Below are 10,826 nucleotides of genomic sequence, written 5' to 3' on the forward strand. Positions count from 1 at the left end.
GGTAAGTGCTCATGAACTTCAAACTCTATCATACATGCATCATAAATAAAAAACTGAGTTACCATCTTGTTTCTGCACCATCACCGAATAATAACCCTCAATCAATTGCTAATAAATAAATAAATATCCTCAGTTTTTTCTCAGTCTTTTATTTTGAATGTATATTAACTTTAGGTCACTCTCTAGTCTAAAATACTAATAAATTGTTTTAATATATTTAAGTCGTATTAAAATTTGAGTTGGCACTTATGTTTTTTTTTCTTAGCTTGGATTTCTAAACTTTGAAAGATAAATTTTTAGATGGGAATTTGAAGAATAAATTTAACCATAAACCTCTTGAATTATATGAACTATTTTGATTTGTAGAATTTTGGTTGAAGAAAAACAAAAATACATGTAAAATGTTTATCAGAGCCTGGTTTCGATCCAGGGACCTGTCGGTTATGGGCCCACCACGCTTCCGCTGCGCCACTCTGATTCACATTAAGTTTATTATTTTCATTAAATTAATAGATTGAGCATTGGTAACATGAAAAAAAATCATTCAGTAAAGAGTTTTCATTCGTATAACAATGAGGAAGGAACCTTTTGATTTATATGCACCTTTATGGTTATCGATAATCATGCAATTTCTAGAATAACTAACAACCAACATACCAAATGCACTTCACTTAAACACTTAACAATAATAAAGGGTGAGCAGTCAAATGTGAAGAAAGATGAAATATTTTATATCAGAAGACCGTCAGTAGTTAGAATTCTCGTAACATTTTAAATAAACATAGATAGACATTTCTCGTGTATCAACATATACAACAATTTGCGCATTGAATTCATCAACACACATTGGAACTTAAACTCATATCCTTAATTAAAAGTGCGATACCACTTAGGGGCATATTACTACACATAACTAATTATTGCACCTTGAGACATAAAGTATCGTTCAATTTATTGAACATGGCATCATAACTTACACAAATAATTTTATTTATGTGTTCATATATGACACTTATGTTCATTATAATGAACGAAACTACAACTCACGCATAGATATATAACTCCGAGAAATTTTAATGAAAAAGTGAAATCAGACAAACAAAAGGGAAATGGCATAAGAAATTAATATTAATATTATAGTCTAGAGTATGAATATGTAACCTTCTGATTAAAAGCATTTGGGTTTCATTCCATATCCGTAGACCTATATCATTCATTCGATTGTTAAATTTCCAAGTAATCTTTGTATTTAAAGTAGTCCCTTAGAATTTCATGTTATCTTGGTGTAATGCTTTTGCCGAAATCTATTATGAGTACATTATTGAGTGCAACACTAATCATCTGGTATCCATGATATTTTTTTCTTTCATTACAGAAACTGAAAAGTAAGAAACAACTTTCATATAAACATCTTGAACACAATATTTTTTGTTCTAGACTGGTCCAATGGCTGAGCATGGCCCAATCTGTGGGACCAAGGAAAAGTGTTTTCCTCTTTCTGCTCCTCGGCTGGTCACGAGCGGTCAATTGGTCCCAAGGCTATCTAAATCACTAATGCCCTTACATACATCTCTGCACGCACCAATTTCTGTTTTCACTGTGTCAGGGAAGCCTTCAAGGATGACGAGCACGAGCTTCTCGTCCCTGCTTTCAGGCCGAATTCCTCGAAGTCACCTATTTTGGGCCTGGATCTTGGATGGTTAATAGCCATGTGTTGGGGGCACTATTAATAACCTCTCTCTTGAGAGGGTCATGTAATCAACATCTTATCCCTAAAAACGCTCTCTCGTATCTCTACACTTTCACTGACTTTAGCATTAAAGTGCCTTGAAGGTACACCCCCTCCTCCTTGATTCCAGCATTGTAGACGAAGTCTCTGGCCCACTTCAGGTTCTGATAAACTGGTAAGATCATTTTTGTTTGGTAATATATGTTTTAAAAAAATAAAATAAATAATTTTTTCATCAAACCTAATTTTTTATCCTTAGACTTGTTGGTATGGACCCACATGCCCTCACTAACACCACTCAAATTTGGATTAGATTTTAAATTGAAACATATTTAATATTTCACAGACGATAACATGAAGTTAATGATTAATAATTGACTTAATTTGGTTATTTTACCTTGCAAATATAAAACTATTTGGTTTAAGTCCATGTATATTTATTTGTTTGGTTTTGGTCCTTACATATCTTTTTATCCTTTGTATTTTGTATTAATTTATGTAATATATCGAGTATTTGATTTTTGTCTTTAAGTCACTAAAATTGAAAAATATAAAATCTAATATTGTTTAAAATACCGTGATCAGTTAAAATAAAAATTAACTAAATAGGGATTAATACTAACGGACTAAAAGCAAAAGCAAAACAAAGAATATTTCAATGGGTGTAAATCCAAACAAAAAATTTACAGGGATTTAAACAAAAAAGGAAAATATTTGCAAGGTTAAGTACATATTTAAACCTTAGTTTTTATATAGGGTAATGCTAACTTGTGCCCCAAGGGCACATGATAAGAAAATATAAATGGAATATTTGTATTGAAAAAGTAAATAAATAAATTAACTATCAACTTTTAATCAAATTAATACACAATTTTCAAACACAAAGTTTCTATATCTAACACAAACATTCTATTTATAGATTTTTAAACATGTGCCCTTGGGGCACAAGTTAGCATTATCCTTTTATATAATATATAGTTTCCTAGTATGATATTGAAGATAAATGGGTTTAATGAGTGTTCAACATTATGTTATAGCCTAATTTATTTTTGTGTCTGAATCGTTAACTATTATCCTTAAATACGCATTTCATAAATGTGTAAAGTAAAACTTTAGAGGGTGAGTGATAAAATTTATGAAAGATAAATTATATGTATACATATAATCACAAAGTATTCTAATTATTTTACTTAATGATATTGTTAAATTTTCCGCGTATCAACTTTTACAACAAATGCTACATTAAATATTTAAGAAATATTGAACGGTGAAGAAACCTAGAAAAATAATCATGAGATATTACTTAAAGAAATAATGAAACATATACAAAATTTAAAGTAGTTTGACACCTAGAGGCTTTTCAACTTTCTAAAAGCCATAAAACAATTTCAAGAAGTAAATAACATATCACAAGTATTCTAATATGGTACTTAAGGTTATCATGATGGCAGGAAACACATGTCACACATATAATAGTAAAACTCACATACATTTTTTATTCGCTGACTCCAAACACACAAGAACGAAGGGACGAGTAATAAATAAATAAATATCCTCAGTTTTTTCTCAGTTTTTTATTTTGAATGTATATTAACTTTAGGTCACTCTCTAGTCTAAAATACTAATAAATTGTTTTAATATATTTAAGTCGTATTAAAATTTGAGTTGGCACTTATGTTTTTTTTTCTTAGCTTGGATTTCTAAACTTTGAAAGATAAATTTTTAGATGGGAATTTGAAGAATAAATTTAACCATAAACCTCTTGAATTATATGAACTATTTTGATTTGTAGAATTTTGGTTGAAGAAAAACAAAAATATACTATTTTGATTTGTAGAATTTTGGTTGAAGAAAAACAAAAATACATGTAAAATGTTTATCAGAGCCTGGTTTCGATCCAGGGACCTGTGGGTTATGGGCCCACCATGCTTCCGCTGCGCCACTCTGATTCACTTTAAGTTTATTATTTTCATTAAATTAATAGATTGAGCATTGGTAACATGAAAAAAATCATTCAGTAAAGAGTTTTCATTCGTATAACAATGAGTAAGGAACCTTTTGATTTATATGCACCTTTATGGTTATCGATAATCATGCAATTTCTAGAATAACTAACAACCAACATACAAAATGCACTACACTTAAACACTTAACAATAATAAAGGGTGAGCAGTCAAATGTGAATTAAAGATGAAATATTTTATATCAGAGGACCGTCAGTAGTTAGAATTCTCGTAACATTTTAAATAGACATAGATAGACATTTCTCGTGTATCAACATATACAACAATTTGCGCACTTTGGAACTTAAACTCATATCCTTAATTAAAAGTGAGATAACACTTAGGGGCATATTACTACACATAACTAATTATTGCACCTTGAGACATAAAGTATCGTTCAATTTATTGAACATGGCATCATAACTTACACAAATAATTTTATTTATGTGTTCATATATGACACTTATGTTCATTATAATGAACGAAACTACAACTCACGCATAGATATATAACTCCGAGAAATTTTAATGAAAAAGTGAAATCAGACAAACAAAAGGGAAATGGCATAAGAAATTAATATTAATATTATAGTCTAGAGTATGAATATGTAACCTTCTAATTAAAAGCATTTGGGTTTCATTCCATATCCGTAGACCTATATCATTCATTCGATTGTTAAATTTCCAAGTAATCTTTGTATTTAAAGTAGTCCCTTAGAATTTCATGTTATCTTGGTGTAATGCTTTTGCCGAAATCTATTATGAGTACATTATTGAGTGCAACACTAATCATCTGGTATCCACGATATTTTTTTCTTTCATCACAGAAACTGAAAAGTAAGAAACAACTTTCATATAAACATCTTGAACACAATATTTTTTGTTCTAGACTGGTCCAATGGCTGAGCATGGCCCAATCTGTGGGACCAAGGAAAAGTGTTTTCCTCTTTCTGCTCCTCGGCTGGTCACGAGCGGTCAATTGGTCCCAAGGCTATCTAAATCACTAATGCCCTTACATACATCTCTGCACGCACCAATTTCTGTTTTCACTGTGTCAGGGAAGCCTTCAAGGATGACGAGCACGAGCTTCTCGTCCCTGCTTTCAGGCCGAATTCCTCGAAGTCACCTATTTTGGGCCTGGATCTTGGATGGTTAATAGCCATGTGTTGGGGGCACTATTAATAACCTCTCTCTTGAGAGGGTCATGTAATCAACATCTTATCCCTAAAAACGCTCTCTCGTATCTCTACACTTTCACTGACTTTAGCATTAAAGTGCCTTGAAGGTACACCCCCTCCTCCTTGATTCCAGCATTGTAGACGAAGTCTCTGGCCCACTTCAGGTTCTGATAAACTGGTAAGATCATTTTTGTTTGGTAATATATGTTTTAAAAAAATAAAATAAATAATTTTTTCATCAAACCTAATTTTTTATCCTTAGACTTGTTGGTATGGGCCCACATGCCCTCACTAACACCACTCAAATTTGGATTAGATTTTAAATTGAAACATATTTAATATTTCACAGACGATAACATGAAGTTAATGATTAATAATTGACTTAATTTGGTTATTTTACCTTGCAAATACAAAACTATTTGGTTTAAGTCCATGTATATTTATTTGTTTGGTTTTGGTCCTTACATATCTTTTTATCCTTTGTATTTTGTATTAATTTATGTAATATATCGAGTATTTGATTTTTGTCTTTAAGTAACTAAAATTGAAAAATATAAAATCTAATATTGTTTAAAATACCGTGATCAGTTAAAATAAAAATTAACTAAATAGGAATTAATAATAACGAATTAAAAGCAAAAGCAAAACAAAGAATATTTCAAAGGGTGTAAATCCAAACAAAAAATTTACAGGGATTAAAACAAAAAAGGAAAATATTTGCAAGGTTAAGTACATATTTAAACCTTAGTTTTTATATAATATATAGTTTCCTAGGATGATATTGAAGATAAATGGGTTTAATGAGTGTTCAACATTATGTTATAGCCTAATTTATTTTTGTGTCTGAATCGTTAACTATTATCCTTAAATACGCATTTCATAAATGTGTAAAGTAAAACTTTAGAGGGTGAGTGATAAAATTTATGAAAGATAAATTATATGTATACATATAATCACAAAGTATTCTAATTATTTTACTTAATGATATTGTTAAATTTTCCGTGTATCAACTTTTACAACAAATGCTACATTAAATATTTAAGAAATATTGAACGGTAAAGAAACCTAGAAAAATAATCATGAGATATTACTTAGAGAAATAATGAAACATATACAAAATTTAAAGTAGTTTGACACCTAGAGGCTTTTCAACTTTCTAAAAGCCATAAAACAATTTCAAGAAATAAATAACATATCACAAGTATTCTAATATGGTACTTAAGGTTATCATGATGGCAGGAAACACATGTCACACATATAATAGTAAAACTCACATACATTTTTTATTCGCTGACTCCAAACACACAAGAACGAAGGGACGAGTAATAAATAAATAAATATCCTCAGTTTTTTCTCAGTTTTTTATTTTGAATGTATATTAACTTTAGGTCACTCTCTAGTCTAAAATACTAATAAATTGTTTTAATATATTTAAGTCGTATTAAATTTTGAGTTGGCACTTATGTTTTTTTTTCTTAGCTTGGATTTCTAAACTTTGAAAGATAAATTTTTAGATGGGAATTTGAAGAATAAATTTAACCATAAACCTCTTGAATTATATGAACTATTTTGATTTGTAGAATTTTGGTTGAAGAAAAACAAAAATACATGTAAAATGTTTATCAGAGCCTGGTTTCGATCCAGGGACCTGTGGGTTATGGGCCCACCACGCTTCCGCTGCGCCACTCTGATTCACATTAAGTTTATTATTTCCATTAAATTAATAGATTGAGCATTGGTAACATGAAAAAAAATCATTCAGTAAAGAGTTTTCATTCGTATAACAATGAGTAAGGAACCTTTTGATTTATATGCACCTTTATGGATATCGATAATCATGCAATTTCTAGAATAACTAACAACCAACATACAAAATGCACTTCACTTAAACACTTAACAATAATAAAGGGTGAGCAGTCAAATGTGAATAAAGATGAAATATTTTATATCAGAGGACCGTCAGTAGTTAGAATTCTCGTAAATTTTAAATAGACATAGATAGACATTTCTCGTGTATCAACATATACAACAATTTGCCCATTGAATTCATCAACAAACGTTGGAACTTAAACTCATATCCTTAATTAAAAGTGCGATAACACTTAGGGGAATATTACTACACATAACTAATTATTGCACCTTGAGACATAAAGTATCGTTCAATTTATTGAACATGGCATCATAACTTACACAATTAATTTTATTTATGTGTTCATATATGACACTTATGTTCATTATAATGAACGAAACTACAACTCACGCATAGATATATAACTCCGAGAAATTTTAATGAAAAAGTGAAATCAGACAAACAAAAGGGAAATGGCATAAGAAATTAATATTAATATTATAGTCTAGAGTATGAATATGTAACCTTCTGATTAAAAGCATTTGGGTTTCATTTCATATCCGTAGACCTATATCATTCATTCGATTGTTAAATTTCCAAGTAATCTTTGTATTTAAAGTAGTCCCTTAGAATTTCATGTTATCTTGGTGTAATGCTTTTGCCGAAATCTATTATGAGTACATTATTGAGTGCAACACTAATCATCTGGTATCCACGATATTTTTTTCTTTCATCACAGAAACTGAAAAGTAAGAAACAATTTTCATATAAACATCTTGAACACAATATTTTTTGTTCTAGACTGGTCCAATGGCTGAGCATGGCCCAATCTGTGGGACCAAGGAAAAGTGTTTTCCTCTTTCTGCTCCTCGGCTGGTCACGAGCGGTCAATTGGTCCCAAGGCTATCTAAATCACTAATGCCCTTACATACATCTCTGCACGCACCAATTTCTGTTTTCACTGTGTCAGGGAAGCCTTCAAGGATGACGAGCACGAGCTTCTCGTCCCTGCTTTCAGGCCGAATTCCTCAAAGTCACCTATTTTGGGCCTGGATCTTGGATGGTTAATAGCCATGTGTTGGGGGCACTATTAATAACCTCTCTCTTGAGAGGGTCATGTAATCAACATCTTATCCTTAAAAACACTCTCCCGTATCTCTACACTCTCACTGACTTTAGCATTAAAGTGCCTTGAAGGTACACCCCCTCCTCCTTGATTCCAGCATTGTAGACGAAGTCTCTGGCCCACTTCAGGTTCTGATAAACTGGTAAGATCATTTTTGTTTGGTAATATATGTTTTAAAAAAATAAAATAAATAATTTTTTCATCAAACCTAATCTTTTATCCTTAGACTTGTTGGTATGGGCCCACATGCCCTCACCAACACCACTCAAATTTGGATTAGATTTTAAATTGAAACATATTTAATATTTCACAGACGATAACATGAAGTTCATGATTAATAATTGACTTAATTTGGTTTTTTTACCTTGCAAATACAAAACTATTTGGTTTAAGTCCATGTATATTTATTTGTTTGGTTTTGGTCCTTACATATCTTTTTATCCTTTGTATTTTGTATTAATTTATGTAATATATCGAGTATTTGATTTTTGTCTTTAAGTCACTAAAATTGAAAAATATAAAATCTAATATTGTTTAAAATACCGTGATCAGTTAAAATAAAAATTAACTAAATAGGGATTAATACTAACGGACTAAAAGCAAAAGCAAAACAAAGAATATTTCAATGGGTGTAAATCCAAACAAAAAATTTACAGGGATTTAAACAAAAAAGGAAAATATTTGCAAGGTTAAGTACATATTTAAACCTTAGTTTTTATATAATATATAGTTTCCTAGTATGATATTGAAGATAAATGGGTTTAATGAGTGTTCAACATTATGTTATAGCCTAATTTATTTTTCTGTGTGAATCGTTAACTATTATCCTTAAATACGCATTTCATAAATGTGTAAAGTAAAACTTTAGAGGGTGAGTGATAAAATTTATGAAAGATAAATTATATGTATACATATAATCACAAAGTATTCTAATTATTTTACTTAATGATATTGTTAAATTTTCCGTGTATCAACTTTTACAACAAATATTGAACGGTAAAGAAACCTAGAAAAATAATCATGAGATATTACTTAGAGGAATAATGAAACATATACAAAATTTAAAGTAGTTTGACACCTAGAGGCTTTTCAATTTTCTAAAAGCCATAAAACAATTTCAAGAAATAAATAACATATCACAAGTATTCTAATATGGTACTTAAGGTTATCATGATGGCTGGAAACACATGTCACACATGTAATAGTAAAACTCACATACATTTTTTATTCACTGACTCCAAACACACAAGAACGAAGGGACGAGTAATAAATAAATGAATATCCTCAGTTTTTTCTCAGTCTTTTATTTTGAATGTATATTGACTTTAGGTCACTCTCTAGTCTACAATACTTAATAAATTGTTCTAATATATTTAAGTCGTATTAAAATTTAAGTTGGCACTTATGTTTTTTTTTCTTAACTTGGATTTCTAAACTTTGAAAGATAAATTTATAGATGGGAATTTGAAGAATAAATTTAACCATAGACCTCTTGAATTGTATGAACTATTTTGATTTGTAGAATTTTGGTTGAAGAAAAACAAAAATACATGTAAAATGTTTATTAGAACCTATAGTTTCGACCCAAGGATCTGTGGGTTATGGGTCCACCACGCTTCCGCTGCGCCACTCTGATTCACATTGAGTTTATGATTTTCATTAAATTAATAGGTTGAGCATTGGTATTATGAAAATAAATCATTCAGTAAAGAGTTTTTATTCGTAAACAATGAGTAAGGAATCTTTTGATTTATATGCACCTTTATGGTTATTGATAATCATGCAATTCCTAGAATTACTAACAACCAACATACAAAATGCACTTCACTTAAACACTTAACAATAATAAAGGGCGAGCAGTCAAATGTGAATAAAGATGAAATATTTTATATGAGAAGACCGTCAGTAGTTGGAATTCTCGTAACATTTTAAAGAGACATAGATTGACATTTCTCGTGTATCAACATATATAACAATTTGCGCATTGAATTCATCAACACACCTTGGAACTTAAACTCATATCCTTAATTAAAAGTGCGATAACAGTTAGGGGCATATTACTACACATAACTAATTATTGCTCTTGTATGACTGCCGCTTTTGGTTTTGAATCTGGTACTGCTCTTGTATGACTGCCGCTTTTGGTTTTGAATTTTGTACTTGGTCCACTGAAGCATGAATGTTAGTTGCTCCTGTTATTTTTAAAACTGAGTATATTATGCCACTGTTTTCTTGCAGGTCTGAACTGATACGATGATTCAAATCGAATGGCTCAATTGGAAAGAGAGTATGGTTGCCAGTCGTCATAACGGTTAGTCGTTGTTAATTGAACTGTGATTTTCTGTTAGGAATGTTAGGGAATTGGCATGTTAGTCAATTATATTGAACACTGTGTTGGTAATTTTCTTGAACCGGTATTTGCTTTCTGAACCGATACGGTTCTTGGTTCCAAAATGCAGGTATAGGCTTGGTATTGGAGTATGAAGTTTGATTGGTGTTTTTTTCTTTTTATGCAGGGTTATGTTTTGATTTGATATTTGGTAATGATTCGGATATGGCTGCAGGGTCATGGTTTTGAATGTCAAACCTGTCTTGCCTTTGGTAAGGACCTGTAGGTATTTGAATTGTGGATAATTGTTGTTTGGTGTTGTTTATTTGTGTTGACGCGAATGGTGATTGACTTCTCAACTTGGACTGTTAACATACCACCTTAAGTCATTGCGAACAAATTAATGAAATGACCATTGCTTTGGACTGTGTCGAGTCGGGTATAGGTATAACTATGTCACGATATCATGTGTAGTGGTTGTTAGGCTGACTGAATGCATAACTGACACAACTGAAGTTTGTCTTTTTTTTCTTTTTTTGAATGGTAATGTGTGTATGGCTCAGTTTTGGAACTGTCATGGGGTTTTTGGCTTTGTTAGAGAACTATCATGACA

General features: G+C 30.7%; 1 non-coding gene across 1 annotated transcript; it reads right to left on the reverse strand.

Annotated features, from left to right (window-relative positions):
- Positions 1–6,529: 6,529 nt before the first annotated feature.
- On the reverse strand, positions 6,530–6,601 carry TRNAM-CAU (transfer RNA methionine (anticodon CAU)). The gene has a single exon. It is a non-coding gene; the product is annotated as a tRNA-Met (tRNA).
- Positions 6,602–10,826: the final 4,225 nt, after the last annotated feature.

This window comes from Vicia villosa, unplaced genomic scaffold (genome assembly GCF_029867415.1).
Source record: "Vicia villosa cultivar HV-30 ecotype Madison, WI unplaced genomic scaffold, Vvil1.0 ctg.000253F_1_1, whole genome shotgun sequence".
Taxonomy (NCBI): Eukaryota; Viridiplantae; Streptophyta; class Magnoliopsida; order Fabales; family Fabaceae; genus Vicia; species Vicia villosa.